We start from the raw sequence: 16,705 nt of genomic DNA, 5'->3' as shown, positions 1-16,705 counted from the left end.
CTACCCATATCATCACCATTTTGTGGGTTTTGAGTTAAAAATAGTGATTTTGCAAAGTGAAACCCATGAAAAAGATGATATTGCTTAGTTCTTGCCTTGGTACAATCGAGCTCAACTAGGTAGAGATGTTTGAGATAATGGTAGAGCTCGACTGTTGTTTTACTATAGCTGGTTAAGATACTAGTAGAGCTCAACTGAACTTGGTTGAGATTTATATTTGTAATCTATAAAATTGTTCCATCAACATTTTTGTCAAAAAGAGAGATTACATTCTTTGTAAAAAAAAAAGATTAAATTCAATCTATATGTTATTTCTAGCAGTAGAGCTCAACTGTTGCTCAACTATAGTTGGTTGAGATACTAGTAGAGCTCAACTATTGCTCAACTATAACTGGTTGAGATATTAGTAGAGCTCAATTGTTGCTCAACTATAGTGGGTTAAGATACTAGTAGAGCGTAACTAGACTTGGTTGAGATTTGTATTTTTAATTTTAAACTTATTAATTATAATTTTAACATTAAATATATTTTCTAATGTTAATAATCTATTCTCGTTACAGGAATGACTCGAGTGGTAATCTATGCTCAATATGATGGGGAATGGAAGGATGAGCAAGGGTTGTATAAATGGTCACCAAAGAATAAGGAAGTTATATCTACCATTGTTGATGACTCCAATATTACTTTTGAGGTGTTATTGGAGAAATTGTATAAGAAGATTGGGGTGAATCAAAATGATATCGAATTGAAAATAAGTTACTTACCTATCATTGTAGGAGAAAATATGCCACCACTCATTTTACGAGGGGGTGAATGTCTTGCAGCTTATCTTTTGGATTGTGGCGAGAACAATCGTAGAGTTGCACTACGTGTGGAGCTCATTAAGAGGGAAGATATATGTGACATGGAAGTTGAATGCAACATGAAAGAAAATGAACAAAGTTTAGTAGATGATTACTTTGACCGTGAATTCTACTTTGAAAATAATATTTGTGATGCTGCTTCTGCACCGGGCGAAAGTGGTGTTAATCTAGGTTGTGAACCTGTGGACCTTCTTAACAAAAGGACAACATCATCGTCTCCAACTCCAAATTACATTGACCCACTGAACTACTATGATTCGTTGGACCACCATGATGAACAAAATCAAGTCTCTAGTGAAGACACATTTAGTTTCCCAGATGGGTCAGATTTGGCAATTGGTCAAGAATTCAAGAACAAAGATGAGGTAAAAACTAAGTTGAACAATATTGCAATAAAGGCTTGCTTTGAGATGGAAATTAATAAATCCACCAAGTCATTATATGTGACAAAATGCATTGACAAGTCATGCAATTGGGCAGTGCGTGTAGTAGAAGTTACCAACTCAGAGCGTTTCTCAATATGAACTTATTGTAACACTCACACTTGTTCCCTTATTAGCCGGAAAAGAAAGCATCGCCAAGCAAGTGTTGCAGTAGTTGCTAATGTCGTGAGGTCAAGTTTTTATGGTCAAAAAGAGACACAGAAGCCAAAAGCAATAATGACGATTATGCAGAACAATCACTTGCCAATAACATATTGGAAAGCTTGGAAGGGGAAAAAAATTGCAATCAACCTTCTTAGAGGTTCACTTGAATTAAGTTTTCAAAATCTTCCAGCTTACTTATTGTAACGCCCTAACTCCAGGAACCGTTACGGTGTACCTTGTAAACAGTGCTAAACTCGCTAATCAAGTCATTTGGCCAAAATTGTGTAACTAAGTATGATTAGCGGTTTAGGGATTAAAATTTTTGGTTAAGATAACGTTTCATTAGAACGTTTTGTTGGATTAAACTTATACAGGATCTTTATTTATTTTCATGTATATATAATATTAAACAAATTAATACGAGATAGCCTAAAACATGTTTCTAAAATTGAATTCAAAGAGAAACAAATAATATAATACTTACAGTATACGCAGCGGAATTAAGAGTCCTTCCTTCAGTTTCTCTATCTCTTGTATCCTCTCTGTCGCAGAGTATTATCAAGAAACTGAACCGATCTTCTATTTTCTTCACGATCTTCCAATGTATTCTTAGAACCACCTAGACTAGTGTGGGCAATTCTCTCTCAACACATGAGATAGATATAGAGAGAAGAAGAGAAAATAACAAAGAGGCTTAGAAAAGGACTTGTGTTTAGAGAGAATATAAAACTATCAGAAAATCTGACTTATCAAAAACCCTTCTTTTGACTTCTCTATAAACACTCCTTTTATAGACTCAATTAGGCCATTTAATTTAATTAAAAAATCAATAAAATAACAGCCATTTTGAAGCCCTAGGTCGAAATTATCATGGGCTATAGGCCCGTGAAGTTTCCCATTTGATTATAAGCCCATTGGACTTAAAATCAAGGCCTATATTATTTTCTATTGATTTAATTAATTAAATAATTATTTAAATCCTTTATCAAATTAATTATTTATAATTTGAACCTTGATTTAAACTTATTTATTAATTTAGATACCAATTTATCTTAATTAATAAATCTGCCATAATTTCTCTTTTCTTCTCAAAATTACACAACTCTGTGAAACTATCCAAAATTGACCTGGTCAACTTTGATAATTCTAATTGATGATTAAATCAATTAATTGAGACTATCTAGATGATTTTATCCAAGGTACAATGGGGACCATGGGCCTATGAAATCAAGCTCCAATAAGTTATCATAAATCTAACAAATAAATTTACTAACTTATTAATTCCTCGTGACTCCACTATAGACTTGGAATTGCACTCTTAAATTCATAGAACGCTCCATTACAAATATAGATACGCTATTAATTATCCATTGTTACAACCATAATTGTCACTCAATCCTCTATAGACGGTCTACAATGAGATAGGACTAAAATACCGTTTTACCCCTCATTGTATTTTATCCTTAAAACACTTAGTTCCTTGTAAATGATATTTCAGTAAACTAATTTAATTACTGAAATGAGATCTCTATCATTTAACACCTTGAACCAAACTAAAAGGAAACTATCATTTCACTTCTTCATCAGAAGCTATAGATGTTCATATCTATGATTAACACTCCCACTCAATTATACTACCGAGTTCCCAAGATGTAAGTATGGGCTAGTCCGTAGGGTAAGCTGGTAACGAACAAGTCAAAGAACTCAAATAATACAATCAGTTAGAATACTAACCACTCAGAATTGAGATTGAATTGACCTATGGTCAACTATATGATATGACTAGAATAGATAATAACGGTATGTTTACTTATCTTATCAACTGTCAATATCGGTTCTGTCCGATGTAACAAATACATCTGATCTTATCTACTTTGCTAATGTTCTGGAAAGAACATAACATTGTAATGTGTAAGTAGATCATATCGTAGATTGGCAAGTCAGTGTAAATCCGGTGCACTTACTAATCTTAGGACTAACTTATTTTGAACATATAATCTTATTTATATTCCACTGTGATTACGTCACTATAAATAAGATTAGCTATATGCTCGGGATTTAATAGAAGTTTATATTAAACAAATAATCATGAAAATAAAACATGTGAGCAAAGTGATTAACCAAGTCAAAAAATGATTTCTATTCTTTTATTGATAATAAAATGAGATTACAAATAATTTGGGTTTTAATTAGGGCATAAAACCCCAACACGTTTACTATATACATTGAGATCCCAAAAATATAATTTCAGAGTCTATTACAAGAAAATATTTACAACAGGCCGATCTAAGCGGCAAAACAGGGTTTAACCCTAGTTCCTCTTCAAACCTCGGCCGTGGTGGTCGAGCAGCTGCATATGTACACATCGTCACCTAAGCTCTCCAACTCAAGGATGGTCTAGCTTTCTTTTGCCTTTACCTGCACCACATAGCACCCGTGAGCTGAAGCCCAGCAAGAAAACTCAATATGCTCATGAACAGTAATAACATGTCATCAAATCATAAGGCACACGCCTAGCAGATATAGACCTAGCCAAGCAGGCAAGAAAAACCACGTAGCAATGGGCATCCAGGATAAAGAATCCTGCCCTCCTGAATGGACGACTATCAAGTCAGTCTCAATCAGATAAGTGATTTAACACTGGTGGTTCCAGTAACCATGTCGGGCTGATAGCCCTGAATAAAAGATAGATGACTGATAAGTCTATCTCGGTCAGATGACTAATAAGTCCATCTCGGTCAGATGACTGATAAGTCCATCTCGATCAGATGACTAATAAGTCCATCTCAGTCAGATGAATGATAGTCTATCTCGATTAGATGACTGATAAGTCCATCTCGGTCAGATGACTGATAAGTCTATCTCGATTAGATGACTAATAAGTCCATCTTGGAGGTCCCATACCCTCCTAGCCATGTGACAAGCAGTCACCTAGGCCTTAGGCCCTGGCTCTAGTATATAGTCTTAGACTAGGCAAGTGCTTATAATTTTCATCGACCTTCAGGTCGGTCCAGCAATAATACCCCGTATGAGTCATTCAACGCTGATATCGATTAGATCTAATCTTCATTTGGCTCAACGTTCATGACGCTATGCCATTTTTTACTCTTAGGTCAGTAAAACACGACCAGTGTTCAACCCATTGTGAACTTGACTAGTAAATCACAGCTTCACAGATGGATCTAACACCATTGCCGATTCTGACTAATAAGTCAGTGCCATACACAAGTAAGCCATGCCACCAAACATATATCATATTTCAAATATCCAAATAAAGGGCATTCAACATGCTTACTCAATAATTACTAGCACAATTAGGATCATGCATAAACACAGAGGCTCAAGCTCTGAACAATATCATACTCAGTATACAAAGCATGTCCTAATCACGTGTTTCTCATGCATCACATGCATCATATTTAACCACTTGACATGCCTCAACAATAATCATGCATGCCACATTTAATGATCCAACATGCATCAATAATAACCATGCATGTCACATATACACAGGGTGCAGTTCTCTTACCTCAGATTCGAGCTAGAATGATTAAAAGAACAACCCTTGAAAACGATAAACTTTTAGTCCCTTAGCGGTCACCTAGTCATAACCAAAATATAGGGTTCAGCAATGAAAATGAAGACAAATGTTCCCAAACCAAAACCTAGCCTCCGAGACATCGAATCCTACTAAACTGGGTAGTAGGATCGATCCTGAGGCCTAAGGCTTGAATCCCCAAGCTTAAAAACTCATTTCTGGTCAAAATGCCTCTATGGGCCGTGGCCCTCCCTAGCCGCGCCGCGGCTCGCCCTCAGACAGAGGCGGCCCTTCTCAGCCAACCAGCATGGGCCGCGACTCACCATAGCCATGCCGCGGCTCATTACGCAAAACAGCAAGGAACCAGATTTCTTCCCCTGTGTTTCTCCTTGAAACTAGCCCTTCAAACCAATCCCAAACATCAACCTAACACCCAATTCAACCACTAAACTTCATCTACAACTCACCCTCATCAAAACCCAAGTTAAACATCAACCAAACTTCCATTAATTCCAACTATTTACCAAGAAATCACAAACTGAAAACTTAAACCAAAAACAGAGTAAAACCAGAGATTCCATGGCTGAAACTTACCTCAAACTTGAGATTAAACCCTCTTCAATGGTTGAACTAAGTTTCTAAGCTCCCACCTTTGATCTCCTAGCTTGTCCCTTCAAATTGGCTTCAAAATTCCAAAGAGAGAAAGAGGGAAAATGGTGCACGGGTGAGGGAGAAAGATGAAGATGATGAAGCTCTATTTTTGTTCTGTTCTTCTACAGCCTTGAGTTTATATAAATCTTAGGGGTGAAAAGACTATTTTGCCCCTAGGTCAAATAAAGGCTTCTAACGACTCCCAAGGGTAAAATCGTCATTTCCTCCCTATCTCATTAATTATAATTAACACCCTCAAATTCCCGTTATTCTCAATATTCTCAAATGCCAATAATTCATATCCCGTTACCCTCTAATTTCCGGCAACATTCTAATCACCAAATTATCCCGAGACTCACCCTGAGCCCCGAAATTAAACCCGTTATGACTAGACCAAAAACTTGCATTCCATGATCGTCTCATGCCGAATAGCTCGAACCAATCCACCTTATAATGTGGCTATATTAATTAATCACAACATGCACCAAATTACCAAAATGCCCTTAAAATAAAATATGAACCCATATGCATGCGTTTATCATCATATAATAATATAATTTACATAAACATGCATATAACCATTAAATAGCGTAATTAATCAATTATGGCCCTTCTGGCCTCCTAATCAAGGTCCTAAACCTTATTAGAAAAATTTGGGGCATTACAACTATCCCCTCCTTACATAAATTTCGTCCTCGAAATTTATCTGCACTGCCCGGAATATAAACTCCGCACAACTGATTCCAGTTTCCCCAGGTCGTTCTCCCGACCTCACTGTTTCTGTAACCTTACCCTAACTCAAGGTACACTTTGTTTCTCAGAACCTTATTCTTTTTGTTTTAATCTGGACTGGCTATTCCTTACAGGAGTGCTTAACCTTCAGATCCTTATAACCCAAATCATGAGTTCCTTTTAACCCATGTCCACTGCATGGAAACTACATAACACACTGCACACAACTGACAATGCCAAAAATAAAGCCGATCCAAAGTCAACCTGACCAGTCCTGTTCAGGACTCAAACTGTCAAATAAGCTAAGATTCAAATTGTTAAATTACTCTAGAGCTCAACTTGCTCTTATCTCCTCACCCCTTTCCATGGTGATACTTTAAGGAAGACACATTCTTCTTCTTGGAATTCCACATTCCTACTTTTCCAATTTCGTAACACTTTCCCATTTACTCTGAGAAGTGAGCATCCAAGCTTCACCCTCTATTAATCTCAATAGTCCCCTGAACCACCTCAGGATCCAAGTATAAGTTAACTCATTCATCTTATAAGATGTTCTTCCAATAATAATTGGATAACCCTCTCTCTCTGATTTACCATCAATCTGAGAGTAATAAACTGTACTGAATTTCATCTATACTCATCGCCTTCCTAATCCTTCCAAAACCTGGAAGTAACAATAAAGTCTTCATCTAATAAGATAGACCTTGAATTTCATGGAGGCGCTCTATACGTCACACAAGAAGATTTGAATAATGATCAGCTGTATTATTTACTTATCCTTGCAGATAAAAATGAACTCACTTGGATAAACTGGTCTACAATGACCCAATGCCAATTCACGCTGACCCACTAACCTGGGCAAACCCACCGCGAAACCCATCGCGATGCTCTCTTATTTCCATTATGAAATACTCAATGGCCATAATGGCCTTACCGATTCCTGACACTTTGGTCTGACCTGCTACAGGCTAAGAACTTTACCATGCATTTCATTACACCCCTCTCCATCTCAGGCCATCACTATAAAGCTTTCATATCCTGTTACATTCTCATGATGCCTGAATGGAAAGAATAGAAGGATAACACAAGATTCATCCAGAATCTCTCAATTAATCTCAATGTCCATCGGATTCCAAATCCGACCCTTATACCATAATAAATTCATATCTGATATTGTACAACTCTTAGCTAACCTAGCTAAGACTTTCCATTCAATCTTTCTTATCTGTGATTCACTTAGTTGTTTTTTTTCCTTTCTAATCCTTTCCGAAATGATAATCTCAAACATAACACTGGCCACCTGGCCCACCAGAAACTCTACTCTAGTTCTGGTCAGAGGCTTTAACCAACATATTGCTTAGGCAATTACTTTTCTCTATCACTGAGATGTCATAGCAACCCACTAACCGGTTCTGATCTGTAAGAAGACTCAAAACTCTTTCCCAAGGCACCTGTAACATCTTTACCACCCAAGGACACTCCTGCCCCTAAGACGTTCCTTGACCTTGGCAATTCTCTGCAGAGAAAACACCATAATACCATCGTCCACGACGATAAAAAATTTCCATTCAAATAATTCTTTGAATGCTCTATTCATCTTATTCATAAACACTTAGCATTAAACAATTTTCCCCAAATCATACTCAGCACTCTCAGTGCTCTTATCTAATATAAAACAGTCTTCTACATATCCTTCTCTCTGATCTCTAGCTGGTAATAACCAGATCCAAGATCACGATTCTATCTCTTCATATACAAGAAACCCTGGCAAGTCCCCCTAGGAACACATCGAGAAACTCATCGACTAGTCCAGTCTATCCTGATCTCACTGGCACAATCTAGATGGTATCCACCACACTAGCTAAGAGTTCCATGCACCTCCCTGCAATAAAACTCTAGCTCTCACTACAGATATCATAAACATACCAAATCAATGCACAGTGCCAACTATCACAAGACTTCCCACTCTTAAGCCCAAGAGTTATTATATCTTTCCTTGCCATTTAGCATTGCCCCATAACTACTTAGCCAATCCATATCCTGGATCAAACCAAAGCCAGTCATAACCAGCTTTATCAAAACCATTGAGGAATCCTTTATATCATAACATAAAAATGTGATTTGCGTAACAGCTCTATGCTTCTCTAGAAGCATCAAACAAAGAAACAGCATGGCACCAAAACCAATCAGCATAACTTAGAGATCAGAACTAGAAAACTGACCTGCCACCCCTGAGGAACTAGTCTCATTCTCTGACTGCCCCGGAATAAACACTCGAGTTGAAATCGATCTGTCTATCCCTTTTTGCTCATCCTTTCTCCGCATTGGGCACTCCTTCTTATGATGTCCAAACATATTACATGAGAAACACGCCCTTGCTCGGCATTCCCCTAGATGATGCCTTTTACACCGAGCGCATACTAGATATGTTTTTCGGCTTTCATCCTTGCTTGCTCCAATAAGTGGAGATATCACTATCTGAGCCCTGTGCTCCCTGGCACTCTGCTGCCCAATCTGATGTCCTGCACTCTCAACAGCAAGAGCCTTCCCTACCACCTGAACATAGGTAGAGACTTCATGCACTGGGGCAACTCTAATGCCCTGAACTATTCTGGGATTCAACCCCTGGATAAACCTTTCCTTCCAAGCTATATCTGTGGGTACCATGTCAAAAGCGAACTTGGCCAACCCATCAAATTTATTAACATACTCGGCCACTGTTCCATTACCCTGAACAAGATTTAGAAACTCATTCATCTTCACAGTCTTGGCTACATCACAATAATACTTCTCATTAAACAGCTGCCTAAATTCTTTCCAGTCCATCACAGCTGTGTCTCGTGTCTGGGATACTACCTCCTGCCACGTCCGAGCATCATCCCGCAGTACATATGTTGCAAAGATCACCATATCATGACCCACCAGCCCCATACTATAAAGAATGGAACTGGTCATGCCCATCCATTGCTCATCTCTGAATGGATCTAGGCCTCCCTTGGGATATCAATGAAGTTGAAGTATTGCCGAAGGTATTGCCTCCAAATGTCCCAATCAAGCGTGGTAGAGCAAAATTGAAAAGAATCCCATCAGTTGTCGAGGGAAAAAATGGATAAAAAGGTGTGGTTTATGCGGGCAGCCTGGTCACTCCAAAAAAACATGTCTCTTACGAGCCACAACATCTAAATTGTAATTGTTAATGCATATGCTTGTTTTGAATTACTATGGTTAATTTATATCATTGTATTTTAATTCATTTAAATTTTCTTGTGTTTACTTGAGATGAACCTCGACTTCCATGAGTAGAGCTCGACCATCTGCAAAGATTGATAAATATTCCAGTATAGAACGCGACGGACATGAGTAGAGTTCGACCGTCAATGGTTGAGCTTTGTAAAGATTGATAAATATTCTAGCAAAGAGCTCAACTGATGTGAGTAAAGCTCGACCATGGATGGTTGAGCTTTATAAAGATAGATAAATATTCCAGCATAGAGCTTGACTGACATGAGTAGAGCTCAACTATCAACAGTCGACCATGGATGGTCGAGCTTTGTAAAGATAGATAAATATTCCAACATAAAGTTTTTAAAACATTGTCATTCTTGAAACTAGCCAAACATTTTAAAATATACAAATTACTAAAGATCCCAATCTTGACAAAAAATATCTACTGCCATCTTCATTCTGTAGAATGGTATCATGCATCTGAAAGACGATCAAAAGTACAACCAGCCATGTCAAACTCAATAAACTTAATTGTGTACACTGCACAATCTCCCTTGTTATAAGAAAAGTTTAAAATCAATAATAGATGTAAGATTGCAATAAATATAGACTAAGTATGTAACGACCCAAATTTACTAATAAGGCTTAAGGGCCTTGATTAGTGTGCCGGGAGGGGATAATTGGATTATATTTGATTTAATGATTTAAAAGCATGTTATATGACTATTTGAATATTTGTGATGCATGACTATGTGTATTAGTATGCATGTAGGCCCTGATTAGGTTAGAAGGGCATAATCGTAATTTTGGCCTATTGAGGGCATAACTGTATATATGTGATAAGCTGTCGAGACCACATTATTATGTGGATATATTTCTAATCTGTGACTCGAGACGATTCCAGTGAGCGGTTTAGCGAAAAATTCACGGCAGGGATTTATACCCGGTTCGGGGCGAGCCTGTGGGTATTTCTGGGAATTTAGGGAATATATTGGAGTCTATCTTGACATTAAGGAATATAATTGGTGATTAGTTAGGTGTTGGGAAGTAAGTGGTTAATATTAGAAACACTCGAGGAATTAGCGAGAATTGGGTGAAATGACCAAAATGCCCCTAGGTGGACTAAAAGGCTTAGGAATTATGGGAGGGTATTGTGGTCATTTGGCTTATAAAGGATAAATGTTATTAGGCGTTATACTTTGTGGATTGTGTAGAAAGGGCTGGAATTATGAAGGAAATAAAGGAAAGAAAAGAAAGAAGATAAAGAAAAAGGGAAATTGAGAGTCTTTTCTCTCTCATTCGGTTGGAGGTCTCTTCTCCATTTCTTGAGGTTTCTTGGAGCAAAACTTAGAGGGAGTATAGGAAGGAGCTTGAGGCTAAGGTCTTTGGTCTGGTTTGAGGAATTGACAGGGGATACTCATCATTTGAGGTAAGGTTCAAGGTAGTTTTCAGTTTCTAGTTCTTGGTGTTGTTGTGGATTTTGAGCTGAGTTTTGGTGGGGAATTCTAGGGCAATTGAAGCTGAGCTTTGAGGAGGTGAAGGCCAAGCTAGTGAGGAGGATAACCTAGGCTAAACTCATCCAGCAAAGGTAAGGAATTCTAGTTCAAGTTCTGTGGTTTCAGCTGTTGTTTTGTTAAGTTTCTGAGCTTTAGGTTCTGCTATGGTGAATTCTTTGTTTAGGGATGCATGTGATTGAGTTATGTGTGGTTGGGATGTTTGGGATGAGTGGAGGATGTTGGTAGGCTTGTTTTTATGTTTGGTTGAAGTTTGGAAGAGTTTTGGTAAGGTTTGGCTTGGGGAAAATCGAAGGAGGAAAAGGCAGGAATTGATGTGCTGTGACTAGCGCTACAGCGCTAGCCATTGGGCGCTGTAGCGCTAGGTTGAGTGGTCTGGGGCATCTTAGGCTCTGTTTGTAGCGCTGTAGCGCTCTCTTTAGAGCGCTGTAGTGCTACCTTGTTTCTAGAAAAGGGTTTTTGGGTTATTTTCAAGGGTTTTCGCCCGAGGGTTCGGGGTTTGATTCCACCACCCCGTTTGGTGGAATTAGAGCTTCCCGAGGGCTCGGGATTGGTCTTGAGGCTAGGTTTTGGGCTTGAGGTTTGGTGATGATTTTAATCTATGGTTGTGACTAGGTGTACGCTAGGGCTCAAGAGGGATCGTTCTTGAGGATCAATTGAACAAAGCTAGCGAATCTAAAGGTAAGAAAACTGCACCCGGATATGTGTTTGTGATGGGACTAAGTGCTCCCGATATCTGTATAATGTCATAGATGGTATTACGCCATGGGACATGTGATAAACGGCCTAAGGGTGCCGTAAATTATACTTGCACACAGGGCGCGGCTCGGCCACTGGTAGCCGAGGACAGCTTAATATTCACTGAGCTCGGTTTAAGCGGGCCGGAGTCAGTGGGATAAATAGAGGGTGCGGCCTAAGGGCATTAACCCTAGTTATCATTTATGGATTGATTATTGATATGAAATGATATACTTGGTATGGTGAATACTTGATTATCATGAATCCTTAAACTGTTGAGTACATGCTTATGCGATAGGAGTTATCTGATTGTCTATTGAATGATTGTGCTCTGTTATTGTGCTTTCTTGCTGGGCCTTGGCTCACGGGTGCTTCATGGTGCAGATAAAGACAAAGGCAAGTTGGACCAATCCTGAGATGGAGGGCTGCGGGGTTGAATGTACATAGTTAGTTGTTCGGCCGCCACGGCCGAGGAGTGGAACAGGACAGGATATGCTTAACTGTCTGTTTTGACTTAGTATGGCTAATCACTGTATTTAAATCTTGAATCTTTTGTAGACAGTCTTAAACTTATAACTTTTGGGATCCCATGTAGAAAGAAAATGATTATTTATAAGAAATGCAGCTTTTGAGACCAAAATCTTTTAACCCTAGTTCAACTATATTTTCAGTAACACGTTTTGAGTTAAATGACTTGATTAGCAAGTCTTGCACCTTTATAAACACACAGTGTAACGGTCTTGGCTACCCAGGGCATTACAAAGTAAGCATTTATATATAGACTTAGATAAATATACTTACCTTGAATTTTGTGGAACACTAAGTAAGCATGTATATGTCCATGGTTTGTGAAGACATTGTGCTATGTCCTCAAATTGTGAAGATACACAAAGCATAGTCGGAATCATCATTTGGAGTGGCAACATCAAAGCATCCATTTCTTTTGATGAGGTCGCTCCAATACTGCAGTCATAAACAATCAACTCTAATGCTTGTAAGTCTACTTTAATTGCAACCCAATGATGGTCCCTCATGTTTAAAGGCATATGCAACTTTTTTGAGCCTTTCCATTTCTTGCCCCAAAAATGTGGATGATTCCCTGAAATATATTGACTTATCTCATCATCAATAATGTTAGGGTTAGAGTTGAAGTTGATGGTCACCAATTGAGTAAATTTTTCATCCAAAATGATTGCATCTTGTGGAATCACATCTTGATACTCATGTTGTCGCTTTCTAATTCCAAACAGAGCATCATCAATGTGTTGTAAAAAATAATAATAACATTATACACGTGGAAACAAAATTAATTCTTAGATATAAGGGATCATAAAATCATATGTCACACCTCACTAAATAGCCATTCATGGTCTTTAATAATCCGCTGGAAATAGTCTATAGTTCGTAAACCAAGCCCACAATCAATAATTTTTTGACTTCTTAAATGTTCATCAAACATCTTTTGTTTTTCAGGATTAATCTCCCTTGAAGGATCAAACTGGATATGATCTTCTCGTCGCAATCTAGTCCGACGAAAAGGGTCAGTGTATGGTGATTTCATGTAGTGTGAATGCTTTAGTGACCTCTTTGGAGGGTGTTCTTCAAGTTGGGGAGGTTGCTCTTTATCAAGAGGATGTTGGTCATCAACTTGAGGACGTTGCTCTTCAAGTTGGGGAGGTTGCTCTTTATCAAGAGGAGGTTGGTTATCAACCTGGGGATGCTGCTCTTCAACATGAGGAAATTGTTCATGGTATGGTCTCATGTAATCATCACCAGTACAGTTGCCACCATGACCATCATCACATTGGGGCATTGATACGATATTCTGTTGTTGAAGTAAGGAAATTATCTTTGAAGGCAAAAATGCAATTTCTGATCTTATCAATGCAAATTGTTGATCTATGTGAGCCTTGAGAGCAAACCAGTCAACTTTGTCACCTTGACTCTTTTCTGGTCCAACTTCTGTAGCTTTACTAGTGGCTTGGCCTTCATTTGTAACACCAACATTGTCACAAGTCTCATGCCTATCAGTATCATCTCTCGTGGCTTCGCTCATAGATTGGACATGATTTCTGTTACCAACTTCAGTAGCTTGGCCTTCAATTGTAACACCAACATTGTCACAAGTCGCATGCCCATCAGTATCATCGGCCCAAGTAATTGTACCTCCAAACTCTAACACAACAGTCAATATATCAATCATACGATTTGACTTTGGTTCAGGGATACTGATGAATCCTTGCATGTGTGGCATTCTCTTCTCTCGTTCAGTAGGTAAAAGGATACTTTTTATATCCTGAATACAAAAATATTAATATAAATATATATATGTTTATTAAAAGGAAGACTAAATAACAAAAAATAAATTAGACGCCAACCTTAGAATCATCTAGAGCTTCTAGTACATCACTATAAGAGGGAGGTTTCTTACGCTTCCAAGTAGTCCTCCATCGACAAATTCTCGGCATTGATTCTTCAATATCATCTCGAAGCTCTACATACTTTCTTGTCACTGCCGGCACACATTCATACACTAATGTCTACACATGCAAATAAGAAAAATTGTAAGGATTTCGAAAATAATGGATGTTCTTCAACTTTACTTAGGGAAATTTTCTTACCGCTAATGGAAGAACGAAGCCTGAATAGTTGAATGATGACATCGTCTTTGCTTTCTCATGCACTGATTTTGCTTTTCCTTTTAGTCCCTTCCAAAGTTACTTTAATGCATACTCATAAGAATGAGTCCCCCAAGGGTATTGGTTGAACATGTACAAATTATCAACCAATCCCAATAATAATGAGTCGATGTTAGAAGAACTTTTGTTCCTATGCATTAAGGCCGCAGAGACAAATAAGAGAGATGCCATCTTTAATATTTCCTTGTTGCTTACATTTACATTCCTTCGAACTCTATTATTTTGGTTTGGGTTGGACATTTGTGTAAATTTGGCCTTCACGTCGTCAATGCTAACTATTTCTTTCCCACGAAAGTGTCTATCTTTAAATGCATTTGACTTAGCTTGAGTTTCCCAACCTTCTGGATATTCTAAGAATTTTAGCCTAGATATTAATGCATACTCCATCAATGAGAATCGGATCGGTACCCCATTAACAAAAAACCACATCTCTGAATCTCTATCACAGTCTGCTTCCCGAATGAGTAATAACCACATCACTTGACTTGAATGTTCATAGTTCTTAGAAAGATCAAGAAAGTGGTCAAACGGAGATTCCTTGAACAATTGTAAGTTGGTCGAGTCATTATTTAGTACTTCATTGATAAGTTTTGTGACCTTATCTATTTGACTTTTTACACTTATCTTGCACTCAAAGTGTTCATTCTCCTCTAATATAGGCTTCAATCGAGGAATCTTTTCAATCTGCAATAAATTAAATATCATATTTCTCAATATTAAATAACATAAAATCTTAAATATTTTACAAAACAAAACATACTGGAAGTGTTTTCTGTCGTGGCATAGAGGAAGACTCTGATTGTTCATCAACATGTGATTCTAATTGTTCTTCAAAACATGTCACTGACTCTTCTTCAATATATACCTAGTAATTAAATATAAGAAAAATATAATTTTTTAATCAATAGTGTAAAAAACACGTTAGTCGAGCCCTACTCACTCTAGTTGAGCTTTACACTAAAATTTCATTTAGATTTTGGAAATCTCGACCATGTTTGGTAGAGCTCTACTAAAGCCTGGAAATCTCGACTATGTATGGTCGAGCTCTACTCACACCAGTCGAGCTCTACTCATACTAGTCGAGCTTTATACTACAACTTCAATTAGACTTTGGAAATCTCTACTATGCATGGTCGAGCTCTACTCACATCAGTCGAGCTTTACTCACTCCAATCGAGCTCTACTCACACCAGTCAAGCTCTATGGTACAATTTCAATTAGGCTTTGGAAATCTTGACTATGTATGGTGTTGCTCGACTCACACTAGTCAAGCTCCATACTACAATTTCAATCAGAATTTGGAAATCTCCACTTTGGTTGAGCTATACTCACATCAGTCGAGCTCTACTCACACCTGTCGGGCTCTATGCTACCATTTTAATTAGACTTTGGAAATCTCAACTATGTATGGTCGAGATCTACTCACCAGTCGAGCTCTATGCTATCAATTAGACTTTGGAAATCTCAACTCATGCTAATCGAGCCCTAAACTGAAAGTTCATTGCGCTTTTAGAAATCTCGACCATAACCACTTGAACTCTACTCGTTCTAGTTGAGTTCTACATTTTAAACCAATATTTTTCAAACCATGCCTTTAGTGCTCTAAATTTATAGCCAATTGATTTCAATTAAATAATTATCTATTCTAAAAAAAGTACAAGAATAGAACAAATGTATTTAACTTCATTTACCTCATTATCTAATTGAGTCGTTATGTCTGCGGGAGGTGTTGGTGGCACACTAGCATCCAACGATTTTGAGCATGACGACTCCGGACTAGATCCGTGAATAATCAACCGTCATTGAATCGGTTGTTGTGGATCTCTAATCCTTGGTACTTTTGTTCATACCATGGAATCTAGGAAATAGAGTGTATAAGAATTGAGCTTGGGTGATTGGACGATCGATCCACCTAAAAATGCTAATAGAAAGCAAATTTACATAAAAATATTATTATTCGAACATCATAATAAGATCTATTTAAATATATGGGTCTAAGAAAATTGACTTAAAGTGATTATGTACCGTGAATGAAATCTTCAATAAAAACAAGGTTGTTAATATATCAATTATCAAACTAAGCTAAAATGTACACTCTACATCACATATCAAATATGTTTTTTTTAACAAAAAAAGAAGATAATGAAGTGGTACAATT

Source organism: Humulus lupulus, chromosome 7 (genome assembly GCF_963169125.1).
Source record: "Humulus lupulus chromosome 7, drHumLupu1.1, whole genome shotgun sequence".
Taxonomy (NCBI): Eukaryota; Viridiplantae; Streptophyta; class Magnoliopsida; order Rosales; family Cannabaceae; genus Humulus; species Humulus lupulus.
Note: the sequence above shows the minus strand (reverse complement) of the source record.